This window comes from Bemisia tabaci, chromosome 2 (assembly GCF_918797505.1).
Source record: "Bemisia tabaci chromosome 2, PGI_BMITA_v3".
Classification (NCBI taxonomy): domain Eukaryota; kingdom Metazoa; phylum Arthropoda; class Insecta; order Hemiptera; family Aleyrodidae; genus Bemisia; species Bemisia tabaci.
This window is the reverse complement of record NC_092794.1, coordinates 62,654,620-62,680,142: the sequence shown is the minus strand read 5'-3', so window position 1 is coordinate 62,680,142 and position 25,523 is coordinate 62,654,620. Positions and strand designations below refer to the sequence as shown.

The window sequence follows — 25,523 nt, the reverse complement described above, 5'->3', positions numbered from 1 at the left end:
GTTGGATGATATGGGCATTTCCAATCAATTTTGGTAATACCGCAACTCAAGTTGGGGTAGTAACGCAACATTAGGAGTAGTAACGCAACATTAGGGGTAGTAACGCAACATTAGGGGTAGTAACGCAACATTAGGGCTATTAGCTTAATTTACCGGGGTACTACCGCCGGTAACTGGAAATTTCCAAGTTGGGACTTGACCCCTACCTCTTCTTTTCCGCGTAGGAAAGTCTCAATGAGTTACGTCACTGCGCCGATCCATTCAAGAAACTTAAATGCAACGAGTTACTCATGGTCGGTAAACGGACGAGCCATAGGTAGTAAACGCGTGGAATCAGGGGGCTGCCCCGAAAGAGATTCCGGGTCGAATGACATCATTTTATGAATGAAACCGCGGCTGCGGCCGTGCGGTGGCTCGCGTAAACGCTCATGAAATCATGAATGGCTCAAGGTTAAGTGGTCAGTTCACCGCGCACCTGTCCCACTCCACTCCACGCGCTGCCGCACCATGGGACGAGCCTTTGAAAGGAATTGGACGAGTACTTTTCTACTGAAACTCCAAATTTTGATGCTTATTTGATCACATTGCGCATTTTGAGGGGTGTTTCGAAGAGGAAATTTTACGAGGAAACCAATGAAACCACTACTAAACTACTGAGTTTTGTATTATCAAAGATATATGCTTTTAAAGTTTCCATATTTTGTACAACTTAGCCCATCAACTGGCATTACTGTGCTGCGGCGCGGCCACTGCACTAGGCCGAGCCGGCGCGACGTCGTCGTCGGCGAGGCGCACATAGGAAAGAATTAATGGGAGAAGTTGAATCTGACGTGGAAGCTGTGATAGCTTATATCTTCGTTAAGATGGCACGTAGAGGTTCGAAAGTGATTTTATTGGATTCCTCGTAAAATTGCCCCCAGGAAAAACTCTCGAAAAGTTAAAAGTTGACGAAATCAATATCACAATATAATCAAATCTTGCTAAGTCGAATTGGGCGTATTTCTGCCGAACGGAACTATTTGCATCAATAAAAACTGAATTTTTGGGGAAAATTGAGAGTCCTTTTCTTCAAAATTTCCAGACAATTGTTCTCGCAATTTAATCTAAAATATCTGAAAATTTCAAGGAAAAATATGCACAGCTTTCCACAAAAATACATTTTCTTACGGGGAAATTGGGCAACTCTCGAATGCTCACACGGCGCTCTTCCTTAGCACGGCAGCACTAGTTTTCATACGCACATAAGTGTTTTTTTGGAGCCAGAACTTTTAGTTCTTAATTGCGAAGTGAAGTGTAATTCATGTCCGAGCTCTCCCAAAGGCTCGCCCCATTGTGCGGCGCTGGCGGCGGCAATGGGTCAGGGGACTGGTTCCGAAGCTGACAGCTTTATCACTCGGACACAGAGATGCGTAAGTTTGGAGCCGCGGTGGTCGGTGGCGCCCGGTCCCACTCCTTTCACTCGTCTTCCGTTTCGAGCCTTTGAGCTCCGGGTCCGTGACGTCACGATGCAACTGACGTCGGAAGTTGCATCAGATTACGAACGGACCAATTCGCGCCGCGCCTCGACGAGTGGACGCCAGAGTCACGCAAGTTACCCGCGAACTTTCTACGCATCTCGTATCCGAAGAGACATTCCTCGCATTCCTCCATTTTGCGGTTGACCGACTGCGATGCTTCTGCTTTGACGAGGATTAAGTAATAAATCGCGGGAGTACGTGTCTCGGTAATTACTGTTCTTTCGAGGGGACATTCGGACCACATTTTGCAACGAGGAGCCATTCTTGCCGATGAAAAAAAGTTAAAAGTAAACTGAAAAAAAGTTGCGGGCTATATAGACATACCGTCCGTTCCGGGCTCAGAGGCCGAATGTTCTGGATGCTGGAGCCGTAGTTTTGACTGCTCCGGGTGCTACGACTGGAACTTTCGGCCTCTGAGCGTGAAACGGTATGTCTATGAAGCCCGCGAATACGACCTCCATGGCCGGGGTTTTTTCAGCGTAGATTCAACTCAAATACTTTTAGTTTCCATCCGTAGATAGGTGCTTTTATGTAGGAGTGAGAAATTGTGGCTTGGTTATATGAAAATTATCACCGCCACCACCACCAATTAGTATCGCATGCAATGAACAACACACTAATTCCATTATTACACCTGGATGCAACTATTCGAGCTCCGCGGATGTCCGTGTTGCATGCGCACGGAAATGAAGGCGTTTTGATTCTCCAGGCACTCGCCACTTACTTCTTCACCCGCGAAAGGGCGGGCGCCGAGCGCAGGGTTGTACTGGATATCGTGGTGTGAAGGATATCATGCGAATCAAGACAAAACAGCAGAATTCTCGCGGAATGGTGTGCCCTTCGTGTTGTTTAGTCTGAAAATACGCCAATTTTTGCGCAATTGTTGATTTACATTGAACTCTTCATTGCATAAAAACGCATTTTGTTGTTGGTACATTTAAACATGATTGAACGGTCCGAAGGAAACTCGAGTTTGAAAATTTGGACGTTCCCGGTCCCTTTTGTAACACGGTCCACGGCAAAGGCAGATCCAGCAATTTGGCAACACTAGATTTCCTGCATTTAAACCTATGTTAAATTATCGATTCTTGTCGGCACATCTGGCCCCTAAGAATCGATACATTTACATAGGTTTAGAGGGGGGGGGGGTGTGTTGCCAACTTGCTGGATCCGCCAATGGTCCACGGCAGGGGTCATTTGATATTAAATTTTCACTTCGTGCCGTCTGGGCTGGAAAAGGAAATTAACGTTATATAAAGTGTATTAAGAGAATCCGTTCGGACCGCAACCGGTTTGCACAGAGCGAGAGAATTGAATAATATGTGTATCAAACGCTGCGACTTGCGGCCGCTCTCTCGTACAGTTAGTTATCCATTCATTGAATCGTTTTTTCCCAGTGCAATATGCGAAAAATAACCCTCGGCTTGAGCCGCAAAATACGTGGGAGTAGACCCTAACCGGAGTTCATACAAAAATTAAGATAGAATTTCGCTTAAAGCAGACCATTTGTCGAGCTTAGTGTACAAGATGCTCCGATGACCGCTGACTCTAGCACGACGCACAATGAGAGCGAATCAAAAGGAGAAGTCGGACATATTTTGGAAACTTTAGAGGCTTATATATTTGTTAATATGAATCAAAAAGATTTTGAAAATGGTTTCATTGGTTTTCTCATGAAATTTCCTTTGAGAAAATGCCCAAAAAGTTTGAAATAAGACACAGTGAACATACAATTTTGCAATTTTAGTCGAAATTAGTGCGTCCAACCTCTACTTTGAGCTTACCCCCCTGAGCGGTGAAGAGGTTGGTATTTAGGGGCAAGCGCCAGCCGCAGCTCCCTCAAGCCTCGGCGTAAATCTTTGCCCTTGCCTCTGAATGTTAACCCATTTTCTTCTTCTTTTACTTCCTCATTGCGCAAACGGCGACTTCGAAACTCCGATTCAAGCACGTAGCCGGTTTTAAAACTTAACGGGGGCGTTGAAGTGTTACGTAATACAAATCCTCCGTTCTTAAACCCCCCTCCTCTCTATCATCCTCTTAACCTGAACCCGAACCCCCTTAAAAATACGTGACGCAACCCTCGGTCAAATCAAATTAGAATCGGGAATATAATGCTTCAAGAAAATTTAATGTGAATCGTTATGTAATGATGGGTGTTTCATTGGAAAAAAGTCCGGTCTAATAAACTAAACTCTCGTGTTTCGTATCAACCTAACTATTTGATTTGCCGGACTAAACTCTCTTGGGCTCGGTTACACGGATTGAAGTTCCGGTTACATGGACTAAAGTTCTGGTCAGACGGACCGACAATCGGGTTTGACAAACGGAATAGCTGCGATGAAAAGGAGCATTTATACTTAGCGCGGCGCACTTTTTCGGCATTTTTGACCTTCTAAATTCGTCCATAATGCACCATGTAAACCTCATCCTATTGATTCAAGAATCAAAGGGAGGGTAGATAATTTTTTCTGAATATCAGATGGGGCTACGCTATTGTGCCATTTTCTCCTGAATCTAAAACTGATCTTGATTCATCCCAGCAAACGCGACTTTTTGTTTTGGAAATTAAAATTTTCCGCATAAAATCCCGCTTTCCAGGAGAAAGATATCGATGATTCCGATGGACCAGAGATAGAGGCGGATCCAGAAATTTGGCAACACCTGATTCCCTCCATTTAAACCTATGCTAAATAATCGATTCGTGTTAGAGCACCTGGCCCCTCCTAGAATCGATACATTCCCACAGGTTTAAATGGAAAAAAGCAACGTTGCCAATTTGCAGGATTCGCCAACGCGATTGACATGAATCAATACGCTACTATAGTATTGCCTCATATCAATACGTGATGATCAATCGCTGAAAAGGATTTACCAACGTGGCATCGTCATAAATCGATATTTTAAAGTTTTGCAGATCTGAAACAGTCTATTCGGAACTCTAGTTTGAAATTTTGTACTCACTGTGCGCCGCGGCGTGGCGGGGCATATGACTCAAGATTTGCCTCCCGTCATGCGTTCTTCCGTCTTTATCGAGTATTAACATGCGTGCAAGCGCTTTTCAGTTGTGCAAAACCGTTTATTTTTCCCGCTTTTTTTCAAATCAAACGCCGGGTTTAAACAGGCATGCCGTTCCTGGCATTCCTTTCATCATACTACGGTCGGAGCGGAATTTCGAAAACCGAGCGAGGCTATTAATAGACGCAGGGCATTTTTATGGTGACAGATAACAAAGGAAGCAACGGTCGCAGCGTATAGAAATAGATCAAGACGTAAACGGACAAACATGAAAATTGTATCGGTGGTCATCACCGGCCCGCGCTCTCGCGGTGACTCTGCTTTTAAATGCAGCGAGAGGTCGCTCTTGCAGAAATGATTCATGAATAACTGAAAGTAAATTGCAAATTGAAGGTAAAAACTGCAGGAACGCGTGTAGACAATATCTCGACCACGCATCTCGTTTGCGGTGTTTAAAAATCTCCACTCACATTTTATCCATTTGAAGGGGGACATATCAATATCATTCCTTGAAATCTTTACAGCATTTTCTTCGCACGGAGAAGAAAAATCGCGGAAGTTTTCACGGATTTAGGTTGAGCGGTTTTACATTTAATAGATGAAGTAGGACAGGAAGTCTACGACGTCACAAACCGAGATACGTGGTTTGGTAGGTTTCACCGTCGATATCCTGTTTGCGGTGTTTCAAAATCTCCGCTTATCAAAGGAGAGTTACATTTTTTGAAATTCTCTCCGATTATTCTTTTCACAGAGAGAAAATAGGCATAATAAAAGGAGGGGGAAACAAAGATGAGCCATGCATCCTTTGCATCATTACTTATTGTTAGTGGAGATGATAATTTTGGTTCACTTACATTTTACGGTATCCTCTCCGTTCGTGGTCGGCTGTATAAACAAACAAGAAAAAAGAAAAAATTATTAGTTTTTAATTTTCCGACCGGTAATTGTAGTAAGTCGGTAGCATATGTCGGAGGTGACTGGAGGTCCAGGGGGCGCAGCCCCTTGGCCCAGCCGTGACGGACGCGCGAAACGCGACCATAACGGCTAGTTTAAAATAAAATTGGTACTCGTGGACTCCACGAAGGTGGATGGATTGAACATGCTAAATTAATTGAGATTTTTGTTCGTCGTGTCGATAAACTTTGGGCAGAATGAAGCAAACCCGGTCTGATAGCTCACCACTCTCCATAGAACCTATACGGCCACCATTAAAGAAAGCGAACAGGTATCTTTAAAAGACAAAAGAGGGAGTAGGAAAAACACAATCGTAAATCTAAGATTCAGAAGGTGAATGAAACACAAAAATGCTGATAGCCAGCATACTGTCGTTAAATCTTATGACTTTATGCTATTTTTTTAAGGACATCATAGAACCATAGAAAAGAGTGAACTGGGCTTTCAGAGGTATAGAGAGAGAGGTACTACTGGAAGTTTTTTTATAGATTTGTCATAAATTGATTGTCTTACTGACAGATCTCTCAATAAATTTCCATGCAGGGTTACATAATTGAATACTGTAAGGTAGGTATGAGTTATACGTTAATTTGTGGTTAAGAGAAAACATTTCCATTTATGAACATTTCCTCTCTATTTATAATCTCATCGAATGAAAAATGATTTATGTCTCCATAAATCACTACTGCAAAGATCGAATAATGACATTTTAATTCAGAATGGGTTGGAGGGAAATTGGTCTTTACGTAATTCTATGAGATTTTCAATACCTTCTCAGTTCCGTTGAGCCTCGTGGAACTAACGTTTTCGTGGAATTGAACGGAAGATAGATTTCCGATTTTGACCTTTTCAATTGTAGATACGGGCCTCTCATGGTTGTACCATCATACAAGTTTTCCCTTTAGAGTAATGATTGTGAATCACAATCACAATCATTACCGTCGGATCCATTTGCGAAAGCCGCAACTTTAGTTAATTTGTTAGTATTTCCATAGCCTGGTATCGAGGAATGATCAGGAATCCATATGGGGTTGAGGTTTAATTTTGCATTTTAAATTAGACACCTGTTTAAATTACTTTGGTGTTTGTATTGATGGCTAAAGTGGCAAACTGCGTAACTCCATAGCGTTGTTTTAAAATTTCTGTTCTTAGTTAAGAGAGACTAGCCAACTTTATAGCTTGAGATTTATACATTGAATATTCTACAAACAGAGATGAAAAATCAAAATAGTTTTCAAGACATTACGTTAATTGGCTTTAAAAAAAAATAAATAAATTGATTAAATAAATAAAAATAAAGTATGGCAAGAAGTCTGCGATATTACAAATGGAGATGTATATGGTTTTGCACTATGGCCATCGATATGAGTTTTGCGAAAATGCGAATGATCAATGATCAATGCTGAGATAATATACGCGTTTTTCAGTGATTTCGCGAGTGTTTATCGAATGAAATATTTTAAAGACTAATAAAAACTATCTCCTGCGTCTCATTGATGTAGTCAAGTCAAAGAGGTTAATTCGTCACCCTCCGGCAAAATTATCACAAGCGCCATGCGACGTTTAAAAATTACCGCCGCCATTTCATTTTTTTACAGAGAAATTGTTGGTCGAAGCTGTCCGAAAATTCCACTGAATTTTCTTTGTGCCGTCGATAAAATTCAGTGAAATTTTTAAACAGATTCAACCAACAATTTCTCTGTAAAAAATAAAATTGCGACGGAAATTTTGAAACGTCGCATGACGCTTGCGATACTTTGGCCGGGACGAGACGAATTTTGGATCTACGCGGTTTAGTGGTTTCCCCATCGATAAGTATGTATCGATATATGCTGTGTAGGGCAAATCAAATGACCTTATTTCGTGTGGACCTTTTTAAAAGAGGAGAATTAGGTTTTTTACGTCTCTTTTTCTATGGCTCAAACAGGAAATATCTTTGTTCGACAACATTAAACAACTTGGTTGCGTCACAAGTTGACTCGGGTCGAGTGCAGAACAAAAGGATAAAGGGAGTTATTTCGCCAATCCCTCGAACCAGGGCCGTTGGAAGACTCGATCGAGGTTTAAAGTTCGAATCTATGTCTTTAAACCGACCGAATCTACACTACCGCGCCAAGGAAAAACGTCGTATGAGCATTTGAATGTAGCCAAATTTCGTTCAATAATAAAATTATTTTTTAAGGTAAGTTATGGATCTTCCTCCCTGAAATCTTCAGGAACGGTTAATTCAATTAGGAGTAATATTCTTTGTAAAAAGTACGGAACAAAACTCACAACTTTTTAAAAAAATCGTCATGCATCCGAGAATATTTGGCAACAGCAAGATGTCCATGTGTCGTTTTTACTCGGGTCGGCAGTACAGTGCTCGAGGAGCCAGGTAACATATGAAAATTCTTAAAGATATAAGTTTGAAAGAGAGAAAACATTCGGACGTATTTATGCTAAAAGGAACTATGGTACATGCAAATCCTATGCACATAGTTCCTTTTAGCATAAATACGTCCATTTAGCACATGAAAGAAGCGACCGTGAATACGGTCAATTATGTCGGAGGCAACTCGTAAGTAACCTGTCCTGGTACTTAAGCATACTTTACTCGAAATATCAAGTAGGCATTTTCAATGCGGAAAAATTTCAATGAGCCGCGCTCGAAATTCTTACGGGGCTTCTCCGCGGAGATTAGCTCGATGACACATTCTGCCGTGCTAAGGAGAAACACCGTATGAGCCTCCAGAAGTTGCCAAATTTCCTTTATAAATATTAATTTTTGAGGAAAGCCATGTGCATTTTCCCTGGAAATTCGTACATACTTCAGATCGAATTTCGAATGAAATTCTCTGAGTAACTAAAAGAAGAGTATCCAAAAGTCTCCTTGAAAATTCGTGTTTTATCGAAGGAAATTTGGCAACGCATGGAGGCTCATACGGCGTTTTTCCTTAGCACGACAGCATTGACATCACCTTCGTCACTGTTATTCGAAACGATCACGGTTACATAGCGACGGTGAAACTGCAAAAACCCATATCTCGCCTCGCGGAGCTGCAGACTTCCTATCGTAATTTATTTTTTAAAATGAAACAATACTCCGCGTCATTTATTGAAGACCTCCCTGATTTTCTCCCTCTGCGCGGAGAGTATTTCACGAAAATTTCAAGCACTATTGTTGGTTTGTTTCCACTTGATAAGAATAAACGGGAGAGGAGATTTTAAAACTCCGCAAACGAGATATTCGTTTTTGCAGATTCACCGTTGATATCTCACCGAGGCTCACCGACCATTCCTCCGCAATAACCTCCTCTTCCGTCCATGTTGTCATATCCAGTCGGACCTCAAACGCCGTCAATCGTCCGTTCAATCGCCGTGAAATCCGGTAGTCAACTCAGACTTTAAAAAAGACAAAAACCTAAAAAAAGGGTGGTTTTTTTGACACATGGACTGTAGAGGCGCATATATTGGGGTTGTTTGAATAAAAAATGACATGCTTTAAAAAATTGGCCTGTCAACCATCAACAAATCGAAAAAACTTCACTGCACTGCTAGAGGTCTCATTTGCCTGTCAACCATCGACATATCGACGCGCCTATCGATAAAACTTTGCTGTCAGTGGTTCGTTGATGCAAATATTAAACAGTCGTCCGTCTGGGGGGGCCGTCTAAATTAAATGCACTTTTTCGGCACTTTTAATCCCCTCCTCGCTTGTAACTCTATTGTGAGATAGGTCCCTATCCTTAACACGTAAAAGCAAAGTTGCCTAAAGCTCTCTTCAACCCCCCCCCTCCCACCAGAGTTATATACGTAACTTAGGGACGGCCCCATAGCAGTTGTCCGTTATCTATTTTTCCTAACCGCTCGTTTAAGTCTCCGATGGTCTCCGGTCCTGTGGTTCAGTTTGAAAGAGGACCGACTTTAGTAAAAACGCATCAAAGCGCACCAATATTGAATTGATGTAGGTAGACGCATATTTACCCAGGAATTCTTGTCCTCGATCCATTTTCTTCTTTTTACTAATTCACTGTTTGTTTTAGAACATACCGCTTATGTATATGTTCTTATTTTTAGATAAACATTTTTCGGAATACTTTTTCATCGATCGACTAACAACATACATACGCATGACCTTTTTCGCGCTCTCTGGCGCTTTGCGACGCCTAATCGCCACAAAACTCGGTCTTCCCACAATCCATCAGGGAGTTGACACTCCCTCATCTCACTTAACACCCCTGTCGCCACCCTCTAACTGGGCTGCCCTTTCGTCTCCTCCCAAGAGGAACCCAGTCAAGTATCTTTTTTAGCCTCTCCTCCGTCATCCTATTAACATCACTAACAACATACAGATTATTTTTTCGTATAGATTGATATAGTTAGACAATTTCACCCATACTTTATGGAGCTCTCAGGGTAAGAACATGGCGGACGTTGAGTGCTGATGATTTAAAAGTGCAGATGACAAGGTTTTATTTTTTTGTATTAGCACACTGAAAAAAAAGTAGCTTGGATCAAGCATGATAATTCTTGAATTTGCCGCCAAGAATTTTCTTTATCTTGCTTTAAGCTGACTTTTTCTTGATTCAAGAAAAATAATTCTTGGGTCAAGCAAAAAAGTAGCTTTTATTAACCAGCAAAATTCTTGATTTAAGAAGAAATACTTCTTGGCGGCAAATTTAAGATTCTTTTTTTTCCAGTGCAAGAAAAATCAATGCAGTTTTTAGTTTGAAATGCCCAACAGTTTTTTAGAATGAAAATATGATTTCCCTGAGGAAATTTTGCAACATTAAAAAAAATAAGTTGTTCTGCCCGGAAAAGGACGATATGATTAAGTCGATTCAATTTGATGAAAGAATAATCACCCACGTGCAGGTCGCAAAATCACTTTACTTTGCTCGACCCTCATTTAACAAAATATCATCAAGCGTATCCCGACAGCTGAAATCCTAACATTGTTATAATGCTCGTTTTATTGCGATCTTTATCAATTTCATGCGTCATGAAGCAAAAAAATTGAATCAAAACATCGAAACCGCCATAAAGTTCAGAGCGAAAACAGGTGAGGAAAGGAGGAGTATCCGCGGAATCGGCGTGCGTCGACTCCTCGTGACGTAGGGGGGTAACCGACCTTTAAGATGAGCCCCAATACCCGTTTGACTCCGTGTTTTTCAGGGCTCACGCGAGATCGGCGACACGCCCTTATGCAGCGGGCGACGTCTTATGCTAATATTGATGAGTCACGTCAATGTACCTGTCTCGGCTGAAATGCGCTTGAGCTCGAATAAATCGGTAAATCAGCGGATAGTCAGTAGCCGTCAAAATACGCCCAAAGCAAGTCAGTTTCCTCGACGGTCTCGTTGAACGTAATAAAGGGGGGTTTTGCGATCCGAACCGCTTTCGCGTTCGCTTGAGGGAAGAACGTAGTATGAGATTTCGAAAGATGCCAAATTTGCCCGATAAAATATTTAGTTTTTAAAATGTTAATGAACTTTGCGTCGTTTCTCGGACGAAGAGACGTAACTCCATTTCAATGTTGCAAAATTGACTCAAACAATTCAATTTTTTGCAAGAACATACCTGTAAAATTGTTCTGATTTTTGCATGGGGTCAGAGGAATAATCAGTCAAAATTTCAGTTGGAAATTCCCAAAATTATCCTTGTAAAAATGCGATTTGTAGGAGGAAGAGTGGCAACATTGGAATGTAGTTACGATTTTTTGCGATCTTTTCGTGACGATTTGAACCGAATTGAGCAGAAACTCACAGAGTCGCATTTTGGAAAGAATGAGTTGGGAGTAGTTTCGTACTTAACTAGTCGTAAGTTTTCTTCTGCCGAAAATTTAAAGTCACGAAAAATTATTTTTTACTTGAAAATGACGTTAATTGCACACGGAAAAAAAATTATCACAATCTCAACTATACTCCTGGCTGATTTTGGAGCCAGATGTAGGAGTATTAGCACCAGTCAGAGGTACGTTTAAGTCTGCCGACAGTCTAGTTGGATCAACCACACCTCTGGTTGATTCAACTACTCTTATATCTGGCTCCAAAATCAGTCAGAAATATAGTTGGGATTGTGATACGTTTTTTTAGTGTAATAAAATCGGTTACAAAATAAATACAAATGATTATATTTCATTTGCAGAATCAAAAAAAAAGAAAGAAAGAAAAATTCACCTTCATAAAATGGTTTATCATAGCTAAAAATGTTCACAATCAGTTTGTATCCTGTTTTGCTACTTTTCTCAAATGTTTTTCTAACAAATTTATTCTTTACAAACCAAAACAAAACATTTTTAAAATAAACTTGTTTTTTCGATTAACTATTAGAACTAAATAATTATAGAGCGGACTCCTCGGAATGACCGAAGAGAATGATTTCCGAGCTTACCGGAAAATTCCTATTTATCGGATGGCAGGCAACGTCCTAATTTACATACGATCTTTCTCCTCAGACCTCAGTGAGGCAGCTTTTATCCGCCGGCACGGCGCGTGCGTTGTTTTGATCCTTAAGCCTCTTTCCCACACTTCACATCTTAAGTAAATCCTACAAAGGACAGTTTATAACGCGTATTTCAACGGTAAGTCATCACCAGACACCAGTCTTTGTATAGGGCAAAGGCAAAGGCTGTCGGCAATGGGCTTGGAAAAGCGTTTAAGTGTATTATGTAACGCCCCTAGATTAATTTGAGTTTAAATATCGGTAGATCATGGATCAAAGCTCAGTGTTAAGTAACGATCCTCTTTTCGAAAGATTTGTAATTTTTCGGAGGATATTTTTTCAGGCTACATTATGTTGAAAACCAATGCTTTATTTCCTTATTATTTGCCTACATATTTTTAATACCATTTTTGCAATCGGAGAAATGCATTCTCCCAGTCTCTTCATTGTTTTCTGTGCTAAACTCACCGCGCACCGTACCAAAATCAACATAAAATGTGTGTTGGTTTGTGTTTCACTCCCTACATAAACTAAATGTAACACAAGAACACAAATATTTTTATCAGTTGCACCCCTGTAACTCCTTAGATTCTTGCCCGCCTATTCAGGATGATCCCTTTAAAATTTTGTGGGTTCTCAAGAGTCGCGTTTCCTTTAATCTAGGAGCATTCACAAAATCCCAAGGCTCTCTTAATTTGTTCAAAAGTTACAGGGATTATGTCTGGTGCTAGTAGCGCGAGACTTCTGGATCACCCTGTAGGAACAGTGCCCTATGGCCGAGGCGATTGACCCATCGGTCAAATAGTTCCAAACATTGAAAGGCTCAAACTAATTTGGTCTGTTCCTTCTTTCTTAATTGAAGATCCGCAAGTTAATCCGTCAATGCGGTGTATTCAGGAGTCCCCTGTTGGGAAAGAGGGGCTCTGAGAGGCATGGAATGCCCCCTCGTTCCAGGTCTGCGGATTAAACCTCAGAGAATATTTCAAAATTAGTCGCAAATGCAATCGAATTTAGGGCATTTTTCAGAGCAGGGCGCACTTATCAAACTCAGGAAAAAAACCGTGCGGCATCTCAGCTTATTGGGGGATAACTCCTCAGTCCTGTCGATGAATTTGCCGGGATCTGTGAGAAAATTTGACAAAACAGGCTAATCACTAACCAGGATCTGATTATTTGGTTAGCTCTAGGGTCCGTTATTTGCTCTTATTTCGTCTTATTTTCTTCCTCTCTGTCCCATCTAATCTTCCACGCCGAGACGAAAATGTTTGCACTTGGCCACTCTCGGAGACTATGGGAAATTGAGAGCAGTTTGTGTTGACTTCAGCGCAAATCCTAATGGAAGCGGAGACATATTCACTATTCAGTGGTGTTTTCTGCATGGACGCAAGAGAAGCATTGATTCCCTAGGAAAGAGCGACGATTATTATTTCTTTATTATCAAAATATGATCAGTCTTAGAGAATTAACGAAAAAAATAGATCCACTAAAACATCAGATGTACTAGGTCATGGCTCATTTCATGGACCGTGCACCTCGACAAGCATTGATAACGGCTGCATGGACCAAAACGATTGGCAGCCCACAAGCGACCCTACAAATTAGTCCATCAGTTTCCCCTTCGTTTATAACAACAATATTTTTCAACTGGGGCCGCTCCTAAATTACTTAACGCAATTTTTCGGGCATTTGTCCCCCCCTCCCCTGGTAACGCCTTCGTAACGTAGGCCCCTTTCCTTCAACACGTAAAAACAAAACGGCGTAACGCGCTCCCCTCGACCCCCTCCCTCCCTGGAGCGTTAAGTAATTTAAGACGGCCCCTATTACTGCCGTACGTGCTAAGGAAGAACGCCGTATGAACATTCGAGAGTTGCCAAATTTCCCTGGATAAAACATGTATTTTTGATGACACTCATGCACGTTTTTCTTTGAAATTTTCAGATATATTAGATTAAATTGCGTACGAGATTGTCTGAAAATTTTGGAAAAAATTATTCACAATTTCCCCTGTAAAATCGGTTTTTATCAAAGGTAATTTGGCAACGTCTGAAGGCTCATACGGATTCCTTCCTCAGCACGTCAGATAGGATCGCTCCATTGTCCAATTTTCTTCTTTATATATCGCTTAGTCGATCAATTCCAATACTCAGTTCAAGTTTGCTCCTTATAGCGAGCGATATAGCATAGGATAGTACTGTCGTGCTAAGGTAAACGCCGTATGAGCCTCCAGACGTTGCCAAGTTTCCTCCGATAAAAACCAAATTTACTCAGAAAATTGGATTACATTTTGCGATAAGGAACCACTATCTCTGGCTCTCCTATAAAATCACATATCTGCCTAGGGAAACCAATGGCATGTATGTTGTTTCTAAAATGGGCCAGAAATAGTGGTTCCTTATTGCAAAATGTAATCCAATCGTAAATATATTATTTTCCGAAATTTTCAGACAATTTTGTACGCGATTTAATCTAAAATATCCAAAAATGTTAAAGAAAAATGCGCATGAATGTTGTTAAGAATACTTGTTTTATCAAGGGAATTTTGGCAACTCTCGAATGTTCATACGACGTTCTTCCTTAGCACGTCAGAGTAGCGGATATCAAACGGCGCCAAAACTGATTATCGATGGCGTTGATCAATCAAACGACGGAGGCTCGAGCGAGGAAGAGGAACGAGCAATCGAGGATGGAGCAGCGGCGATTACAGATGTGCGCGAGGCGTCGCGACACGAGCACGAGCGTGAACGACGCCGCGCGCGCGCGCGGAATATTAACGTCCAGTGTTTTACGTAGACGTGGCGTTAGGGTGGATGACACAAATAATAATAACGTCGCGCGAGTCTGGATACCCGCTTCGCGCGCGTCACTTGTCGGGTCGAGAGCCAATGACTCACGCCGCACAGTGGATCGAGTCTTTGGGAGAAGTCGGACATGAAATCTTTGTCAAAAATCGTAAAATTTAACGTTTATCTCGTCACAATTTTAATTTTTCGGGGTGCTTAATACAGAAAATTTAACGAGAAAACCAATGAAACTACTTTCAAAACATCAACATTTTTAATTCGTGAAGATATGCGATTTTAAAGTTTTTAAATCATGTCCGACCTCTCCCATTGACTCGATCCACTGTGCGCCGCACAGTGGAGCGAATCGATCCGAGAGGTCGCACATGATTTACAAATGTCAAAAGCGTATATCTTCATAAATACGAAATGTTGATCTTTTGAATATAGTTCCATTGGTTTTTTCGAAAAATTTTCTGCATAAAACACCCCTTGAAATCAATTTTGTGACGAGATAAACGTAAAATTTTACAATTTTTGTCTAAAATTTCATGTCCGACTTCTTCCAAAGACTCGTTTCAGTGTGCGACGCACTCTTCCGACTCCACCGCCTGCAAGTTCACGACGCCGAATCAATCTCTCGGAAAAGCTCCACATCTCCAAGCCGAAAAAAAAAACTTGTAATTTGGGTCATTTTAGGAAAAAAATCAATCTCACTTACGTGGTTTTTAATAAATATAAGTATTAAGTAGGGATTGAGGACAGTCCGTTTCAAAAGAGGAACTGCGGAACTTCCGTCTTTTTTTAAACATTAATACGAATATGGAAATACAGGACGACTTGCGTTGTTTCAAAGAGGATATGTCACTTCAGCCATTTGAAAAGGACCACTGGAACCCCAACTTACGTCCGCTGTGACGCAAATTAATACGAATATAGAAGCACAGGATGCCTTACGTCGTTCCAAAGAAGAATTATTTTTCCTGATGGTCGACTGATGAACAAATTTCTTTATTAGACTAAATAAGTCCAATAATTTATTTAGTAAAAATACGCAACATTTCTAAAGTCAAATTTTGGGACAGGTAATGTGTATTTATATCTATCAGCATGACTAGATAATCGATGCATCGATAAAGTTTCGACTCCTTGTTACTTTTTTCAAAAAGACACGTGAGTATATGAAATTCTCGAACTCAAGAGTTAGAAAGCGCGCTTCTCGATATAGAGGACTTAGTCCTCACAGTCGTGCAAACCGACTTCTTCAGTTGACAGGACCGAAGTTCGGTTCGGTGAACCGCAGGTTTAGTCTAGAAAACGGGTTCACCGATCCGAAACACTTCAATCGATCTGGAATATGTCGTATTGAACCACAATTTTTCTGTCTCTGAATTGAACAATGGGCTCGTGGGAAACCGAACCCTTCCGGTTCACCGAACGGGCCCGTTCGGTTCTCCTGTCACCTGTAGAGAGGTTCACTGAAAAACAAGGATTGCTAATTCACCGATTTAGGGTGGAGCAAAATTTGCTTCACTTCGTAAAGCTTTCTTATCCGTGCACGGTGTTGAATCAAGTGAACGACTAGCACGAATTTCTACACCGATTTGCTACATCTGCGCGCCTTCATGCAGTTAGGTTTGCATCGAGTGGCTTGGAAGTGTAACTGCATTTTTTGGTATTGGTACTATGCGAACAGTAAAAATAGCTCAATAGTTAGGCTGAAATAGCGGAATTTACGGAAAAATAGCGAAATTTACGGAAGAATAACTAAAAAGGTAACAGACGTAGCTTTTCAGAGAGCAAAATCACCTACACGCGTGTGTGTAAGTTAGCTGACATTTGTGTAGCGATTTTACCTGCATGGTTTGGACGTTCGTTTTTTAGCTACAACATGCCATGAAATACCCGCGTGCACGGCAATTTCAGCAATATTTTTTTTTCAGTGTTGATTTTAACGACCAAAAGCTCGTTCTCTGGACCTAAAATTAACCTTTTATTTCTTATCAGATCTTGTCACCGAGATTGTTTTCTTTATATACGCATAGCGTTCACATAGAGGTCAGAAACGGCGAATCTGCATTGAAAAAAAAAGAAAAAAAAATTTTCTGCGGTAATTTTCAAAAATTGACAAATGGACAGTCAATTTTTACTCAGCAAAAATTTTATAATTTATTTTTATTGATCAGAAATTGTCTCCTCATGCATTTGTAAAAAGTGCCTCAAATTGCTTTTAAAAAAGTTGTGGGCTCCATTTTATCAGGAGTGGCTCACCACATCGTCCTCTTACTGGACGGTTCACCCAGGCTCGGACTGGTCGGAGGTGGACTGCTATTGGCAGATACGCTCCCTTTGTGAGCCGAAAACGCGCCCCTCTTACAGATAGCAAAATGAGAAGAAAAAAAATTACGACCTAGAATATGTGAGAAAAATTTCTTAAATGAACGGAAGAAGAGATAGTTAGGAGTAAAGAAAGGTGCTTTAACGCATGATAGTGGTGAAAAGAGGTCCAAGAACTACTTTCTGCAGCGTAAACAATTTTCTGTGAAATTTTCACCTTCTTCTTGACGTACAGGCGCTTTATCATCCCCCTCCTGCATTAGCTATGTGTAACTCCCTTAGAAGCGATGGTCGGTTTGACTTTTAGACATACGCATCCTTTATAGACCTCTTAAGAGACCTTTAAACATATTTCCTCCTTTTCAAACGACTATGATTTGGACATACCACAGCATAGCTTGGGCTAACTTATCCTTAATTTATCTCGAAATTCAAAAATAAGAGACATCTCAAATGTAAACGCGATACAACTATTCGCGCAAGATGGATGTCCACATCGCTTATGAAAAATGTAAGACGCGATGCCGTGAGTCGTAAACTCGCAATGCTCTGCTCTAGTTTGAAGCAACATTACAAATAAGACAAACGCATACGAACACAATATGGAAATAAGGCGAGGGAAAGGATGCGCGTCAACGACGGCGCAGAGATACAACTATTCGTACTTGATGGACGTCCGTGCTGCATCTGAAAAATTGAAGGCGCGATGACGCGAAGCGTGAGCTCTCAATGCTCTGCTTTATGCTGTCAATGAAGCGTCGCTCTGATTCGGGAGAGAAGTTAAAAAAAGGCCTGAAGACATCTCTCCTACCTTCGGCTGTATTACTCACGTAGTGCTTGAAGCACCATTGCGAATAAGACGAACGGAAACAAACACAATATGGAAAAAGAGGGAGAGAGAGGATGCGCGTCAACGACGGCGCAGAGATACAACTATTCGTACTTGATGGACGTCCGTGCTGCATCTGACAAATTGAAGGCACGATGAGGCGAAGCATGAGCTCTCAATGCTGTGCTTCACGTCCAATTTTGCAATTTTTACTCCATTCGATCAATAAACTTTGAGCCTGAAAATAGCGTAAACTTGTGCTGATTTGCCAAAATGTTTTGAGCCCCTCTTCACGTAGGGAATGCTCTACCAGGAAATATCACATTACGCCCCTTTAACCAGCCAAGGGTCTACGCCCTCAGATGCGAGCCAGTCCGACCCTGGGTTCACCCCCAACCCTCTTCATCTTTAGGATGAGGTTAAGAGGGGCCAACACAGTAGTCTACGCACGGGGAGGCGAAAAGAACTAAATCAGACCGTAAGAATGGTTACAAGAAGGTAGCGGATCTCCAATAGGGGGGTCATTGGTTTATGAACGGAAAATTACACAGTCAGTAAACAACAAGTGCGAACATGCTAAATGATCAAATCGATCCTCTTAAGTACTAGAGAGGTGACGCGTGCGTCTGTCTCGACCCGCCGCGACATTTTTCTCGTGGCTGAAAAGGGGAGATTAAACTTTTTTGGCCGATAACAACTGAATTTAAAACAGATCCGCAATCGAAACTCACAATGGATAGTTACAGGATCTACGGTAGGCCAAGGCTATCGATTTTGAATGTTTTTCTTCTCGTAACGGCTTGATCTTTCTCCAATGGGTGGATGTGGAATTCTGCCGTGTTAAGGAAATACGCCGTATGAGCCTTCAGGCGTTGCCAAATTCCCTTCGATAAAACGCGAATTTCCTGGTAAATTTTTGAATATTTTTCTTCCAATTTTTCAGATAATGCTGTTTGCAATTTCACCTGATTTTCCTGAAAATTTCAAGGAAAAATATTCATAACTTTCCTCAAAAATAATAATTTTATCGAAGGAAATTTGGCAACTCTTGGATGTTCATACGACGTTCTTCCTTAGCACGGCAGAATTCGTGAATACATTAATCACTAATTTGTTTCCAATACATCAGAGCCGAACGTGATTCATCTCTCGGCGACTAGCAAGTAACCTGTCTCTTGTCTGGACGTCGGAGCACCCAGGTTGTAACTCGGACGCGGCGATAAAAGCAAAAACGAAGAAGAAAAAAAACCCGATCCATTCTTTCAGGATACGGATTCTTTGATCCACCTCAATCAGCCACCGGCTTGTTTTTGCATGTTTTCCTTTAATTCAATTAACTTGGCGCGTTAAAGAGTTTTACGAGAGGGATTATCGCGCAAAGAGGTGTTCGCGTCGCTTTACAGTAAGCACGGCGAGTTCCGATCCCTCCCCCGATAAAAACGAGTCGTTTTTTAAGGGAGGACCACCCCCAGCCTGCCAAAACTTACACATGACTACTTGGACCGCGTTAAGTAGAGAGGAACCAAGCCGCATTAGCTAGCGTCAATTTAAATTGGGCCATTTGATTTTATATTTTATTTTTGGTGAATTTTCTGCATTGTACGAAGCAAATCCCTTTAAATTTAAAAGGAAAATCCGCTTCAATGTGCTCTTATAAAAAATCAAATTGCTTAGTTAAATTTGGCAATTACTGATGAGGCTTGGTTCCTTTCTGCTAAACGCGGTCATAAAACCCCTCGCGGTCGCGGCCCCAGTGGCGTGGCGTGAATCGATTATCGATATTTCCCCATTTGAAGCTATAGTAAAGAATCGATTATTAAGATGTTCGTTACAAACACCCTCTTCATCGATCCTTTTCCATAGGTTTAAATGGTAGACCAATCGATACATCGCAAAGCACGCCTCGCCACTGCGCGGCCCTTATGAAATAAAGTTCAATTTAAAAATTTTAAACGTCGTGAAATAAGATGGTATTTCTCCAGTTTCACAATGAGGAAATACTTGCTCCAGCTGTGCAGGCTTGAAGTAGCATTTCCGCGAGATTTTAAAAAATCCTCATAAACTATTGAACTAAGTCAGTAAGTGGGCATCACAATACGAATTCTCAACACATTAATCACGGTGGGCGCATTGGGCTCCATCCAATTAAACTAAAACGTGAGAAATTGGCGTTATCCGTGACCGAAAATATAAACATCCATATGCTAAAAATCCAAAATCTCATGAGTCATTTCGGCATCTTTTGTGACAAATAATTTTGACATAACCCATTGAACACAATCAGAAACTGGGCATCACACCATACGAATTCTCAACACGTTAATCACGGTGGGTGCACTAGGCACCTCCCAACTAAACTAACACGTGAGAAATTGGCATTATCTGTGACCGAAAATATAAACAATAATATGCTAAAAATCCAAAATCTCATGAGTCATTTCGGCATCTTTTGTGACAAATAATTTTGTGAGTGTGTTGATTATTTTTGATGAGCTGAAGGAGAAGTGCCATGAATCAAGGGAGGAAGTAGGTTTTTGTGAAATCAATTCATATTTCAATTTTTAAAGTGTTTAAATTATTTTTTGACAAGCTAGAGAAGTATCATGAATCAAAAGAGGGAGCGGATATGCGTAAAGTCAATTCATACTTGCGTACCGGACGCTCAATTTGTTTTCATGCGGACCGATTTGACTTGTCTCTGGATTTGACTCACGGTAATTTATCGCAAGCGGAATGCTTCAATTTACAGATTATGATGCAGATTAAAAACGCTGATTCCTCTATTAAAGTTGATATCGAACTTTTAAAACATATTTCACTTGCCTTGCTTGAAATTGTGTTGAGGGATTGGCTTGTCACTGTCGTGTTACCGAAGAGAATAGTCACAGCAAAAGTGAAGTTTTGATGAAGTGGACGTAGAAGCGTCTCACTGGGAAATTTTATGCAATGCATTCTTCTGATTATTAAAAATAGGTAACTTTTATGCAGACAACTTTAGGGCATTTCTAATTTCATGTTAGGCAAGACAGCAGCAAACGCCATTAGTGTGTGCCAGCATGGACGCGTTTTGGGCGCACTATAAACAAAAAGTCAAATTAATAAAATATTAAAATGTTATAGTCACTCACTGGTCCGAAAATTTTTTCTATTGAAAACCGACGCGTTTCAGCTTTCGTGTCAGTTTTCGATAGAAACAAAATTCTGACTAGTGAATGACTTTTTGACTAAAATTTGACCTAGTTTTTAGTTTGATTAATTTTTACTGTTCAAGACAGCAATCATCACAGGTCTTGTGAAATAATGTGGACATACTACAGTTATGCCTGAAACAACGTCAATTTTTCCTTACTCATAGATGTCGCTTCTATATGCAGAAAAAGACGAATTTTGCCGTTTTAGCTAAATTAGTGGGTTGTTATTAATTATAGAAATTGCAAAATTTGAAAGATTTTGAAAATTTGGGCGTTCCATTGTTCTTTTCGATGCCACGGCAGCTTTGTATTCTGTCTTGCTATCCATTTTCGCGAAGGGATTGTCTAATCCGAAGGCTACTCCGGTATCATGCCACCGGCGATTATATCTGGACGCACTTCAAACAATAGCATAAGACTGTCACAAAAAAGCAAAGAGAAAAAGCAAAGCTATTCTCACATTTCTGCAACTCTTTTTTTCCACCGTATCGATTCATGTGAAACAATTTGAAAAATGTAAACAATGGAACATATTTTTATAATGGATTTAAACAAAAAGTAAACAATATGGCCAATATGAATCAAAATACATACTCCAATAGGTATGCATTTGTTTTAGAGGACGGGGGCTGGAAAAATCTTTTTGAATGCTATTTCTGCAGCTTACTCTATAATTAACAATGTCATATTTCTAATGTTTAATAATAATGTTAATAATAATGTTTAATAATAATAATGTTAATAATAATAATGTTTCTAATAATTAACAATGTCATATTTCTAATGTAACCGTATGGGGGACTGTACTGTCACAGGTTTAGCAATCCTGCGGACCCCAGCTGGTAGCCCCTGCCTCAAAGGGGGGGGGTAGACAGGGCTCTTAGCTGTAGTGAAAGCAACCTGTCTAGGAGAGGTAACTCCGAAATCAAACCCTGGTCCTCCAGGTTGGGGGTTGGGGCATCGGGCTGACTCCCCGATCCTCGGAAAAAATGTACAATGTCAAAAAACCCAATAACATATGCCTCGGTAACCATGGAAACAAACGGACTCTTCGACTTAGATTACGGAAAACGACCCTCGCTTTTGGTACTTGGAATGTGCAAGGCATTTCCAAGAAACTGACGGAAGTGGTATCGGAGATAAAGAACAACGGGATCGACGTGGCGGTAATAACGGAAACGAAGAAAAAAGGCCACGGATCAGAGAGCCTTGGGGACTATGATTTATTCTACAGTGGAGTGCCAAAACATCAGCGTGCACAGCAGGGTGTCGCAATTCTGATCCGCAAAAAATTTCGAAAAAATATTAAGAACTGGGAAGCCATCAACGCTCGCATGATTAAGATGAACCTAACTATGCACGGTCACAGAGTCACTGTTTTGGGGGTATACGGGGTCAATGATGATGCTACCATCGCACTTAAGGATCAGTTTTTTGAAGAACTGGACGAGGAGGTAGTGAAGGTAGGACCTGGGAGAGAAGTCCTTGTGTTGGGAGATCTAAATGGAAGAACGGGATCCCGGTTAACAGTAAAATCGTTGGCCCGTTCGGTGAAGTTACAGTGAACGACAACGGAAGCCGCATTATCGACGTTTGCGAGCAGAGGGAATTAAAAGTATTGAACGGGTTCTACCAACACAAGGATATTCACAAATATACTTGGGTCCAACCTACCCGCGGCTTAAGATCCATCATTGACTACGTGCTCGTTAAACAGGTAACAAACCTGAAGATCCAGCAGGTGAGGGTATGTAGAGGACTCTCCTGCGGTAGTGACCACTATTTCCTCAGAGCGGATGTAGCCTTTCCCGCTCGTGTGTCGCAGAACGATCAAGGCGACAATCAACAACCGGAGCGACAACGCGTACATCAAGTTCAGTACAACATCGATAGCCTAAAGCACCCGAGTGTCAAGGCTCTGTACGCAAAGCGCCTGGATGAAAAGTTAGGAGATGCATGCGATGGCAGTACGGAAGAGCGGTATGAATTCATTAAGAATTGCGTTCACTCGGCGGCAGCGGAGGCCCTGGGGGTTTCTGATCAAAAAAATGATAACAGAAAACCGTACTGGTGGGATGCGGAGGTAGAGGAGGAAATAAATGTGAAAAGGAATAGGTATAATCAGTTTCTCTCTTCCCAAAAGTTGGATGATAAAATCATGTACAGACAGGCTCAAGCAAGAGTCCGTCGGGTAATCACTCGGAAGAAAAATGAGGCTTGGGAAGAAAGCTGCATGAAGATAAATACCTACCTCGGAGGCCGGAAAAGTACGGAAGGCTGGAAAGTGATCAAAGGGTTGCGACGGAATAAAATGCGCGACATCATATCTCCGATACCAATTGACAAGATGGAGGACTATTTTAAAGATTTATTAACGGAGAGGCGACCCGAGTTTCAAGGCGGAGTCATAAGCACTAAAGAAGATTCCAACGTGGAGATCCAGCTCCAAGATGTAGTGAAGGCTGTGAGGGAGTTGAAAACTCGCAGAGCTCCTGGACCTGGGGGTATACCGGCGGAGTTGATAAAATGTGGTACCGGTAAACTATTTGAACATCTGAGGAAACTTATGCAAGACTGTTTGCATGGTTCCGAAATACCAAAGGATTGGAAGGAATCTTGGATTACTCCCAGTCATAAGAAAGGTAGTAAGCAAGATTGCGACAACTACAGAGGTATATCGGTCACAGGAACCTTGAGCAAGGTCTACGGTAAAATTCTCAAGGCAAAGGTCGAAGAGGTTTGGAGCGGCCAGGAAGCCGAAGAACAGGCTGGTTTTAGAGCCGGTAGGTCTACCGTCGACCATCTGTTCACCATTACCCAGGTCATCGAGAAGAAAAGGGCGGTCAGCCAGGAGCTGCACTTGGTGTTTGTGGATCTTCAGAAAGCTTATGACAGCGTGCCGTTAGTGAAGCTTTGGGAAGCCTTGGAAAAAAGGGGTTTTAGCAAAGGACTTGTGGGGGCAATTAAATCATTTTATAACGGGACGATAGCAAAAATTAAATGTCGTGGAGAGTTGTCCGGAGGTTTTTTCGTCACAAAAGGGCTAAAACAAGGCTGTTGTTTGTCACCAACACTATTTAAGGTATACCTAGAGCACGTTTTAGAGGAATGGAAAAAGAAGGTTGCAGGAATGGGCGTTCCACTCCTTGATGGGCAGACCCTTTATACTCTATGCTTTGCCGATGACCAGATCGTTGTAGCTCAAGATGAGGAAGATGCAGATTACATGACGCGGAAGTTGGTCGAAGAATATCGGAAATGGGGCATGGACGTTAGTGTGTCCAAGACAGAGAAGCTGGTCGTGGGAGCAGCGCATCAACGGCAAAGCATAGAGCTTGAGGATGGACGGCGCATCGAAGAGTGTGACGAGTATAAGTATCTCGGTGTTTGGCTCGATCAGGATGGAAGGATGGATAGAGCAATTAAGGACAGGATCATCCAGGGCAGGAGAGCCATCGCGATGCTGAACGGGGTGCTCTGGGATCAGAGCATCTCAAAGGCAAACAAGCACCGGATATATGACGCCATCGTTAAAAGTATCGTGCTCTATGGTAGTGAAGTGTGGCCTTTGACGAAAAGAACGCAAGAAATGTTGAGGGCAACTGAAATGGATTTTTGGCGGCGATCTGCCGGCATTTCGAGACGGGACCGTGTCCGTAATGAGAGAATTCGCCAGGTGATGAAGGTTGAGAAAGATATCGTGCACGACGTCATGTCCAGGCAGTTATGCTGGTATGGACATGTGCAAAGAATGTCGGAGGAGAGGTTGCCCAAACAAGTTTTGGATTGGGTACCACCTGGGAAGAGGCGACGGGGACGTCCCGTAAAGGGTTGGCGGCAGGGCGTTGACAAAGAGATGTTGCGGTGTCAGTTGCCCGATAACCTCTGGGAAGACAGGCATATGTGGCGCTTGGGTGTCGTAGAACGCCAGAGTGCGTTATAAAGCGACTTTATATATATATATATATATATTTCTAATGTTAAACAAAAAATTCAATTTGTTTCTTTCATTCCAAAGAAGAAGAGAGGATGCGTGAAAATTGTTCATTAATATTCCTCACAAGCAGGACGTGCCCTAACAGATAATGCGCAAATTATCGGATCAACTGAAATCCGACTCGATCAAAATTCAAAGTTGAGGCTTGATAATGCTAATCTCATGTTAATGAAATGAAAATCACAACTCTTAGAGGTTCAAAAGACTTGTGATATGTATCTCATTTATTTTATGACAGTTCCTCAGAGATGCTTCTTATTACACTATTTCCTCCTGAATCGGAGGATTTTTCTCCGCTAGTTCTCCTTAAAACCATGAACACTAATTAGCTCTCTCTTTGCAATTTGAACGGAAATGTTTCTCAATTCAGGACACACCTCCAAAAATACAGTATCCAGTATGTAGGTCACATGTTAACCCACGAGATCATAATATTGCACGTTGCATCGTGGGCTGTGAGGCCAAAATTCTGGCCAA

General features: G+C 41.5%; 1 protein-coding gene across 1 annotated transcript in view; it reads right to left on the bottom strand.

Moving 5' to 3' along the window:
• Nucleotides 1–25,523, bottom strand: part of LOC109039650 (uncharacterized) — a 141,606-nt gene that overhangs the window by 78,114 nt on the left and 37,969 nt on the right. Inside the window, exon 2 of the mRNA XM_019055240.2 lies at nucleotides 5,387–5,417. The gene's annotated coding sequence lies outside the window, so the exon portion shown is untranslated. The remainder of the gene's footprint in view (nucleotides 1–5,386; nucleotides 5,418–25,523) is intronic.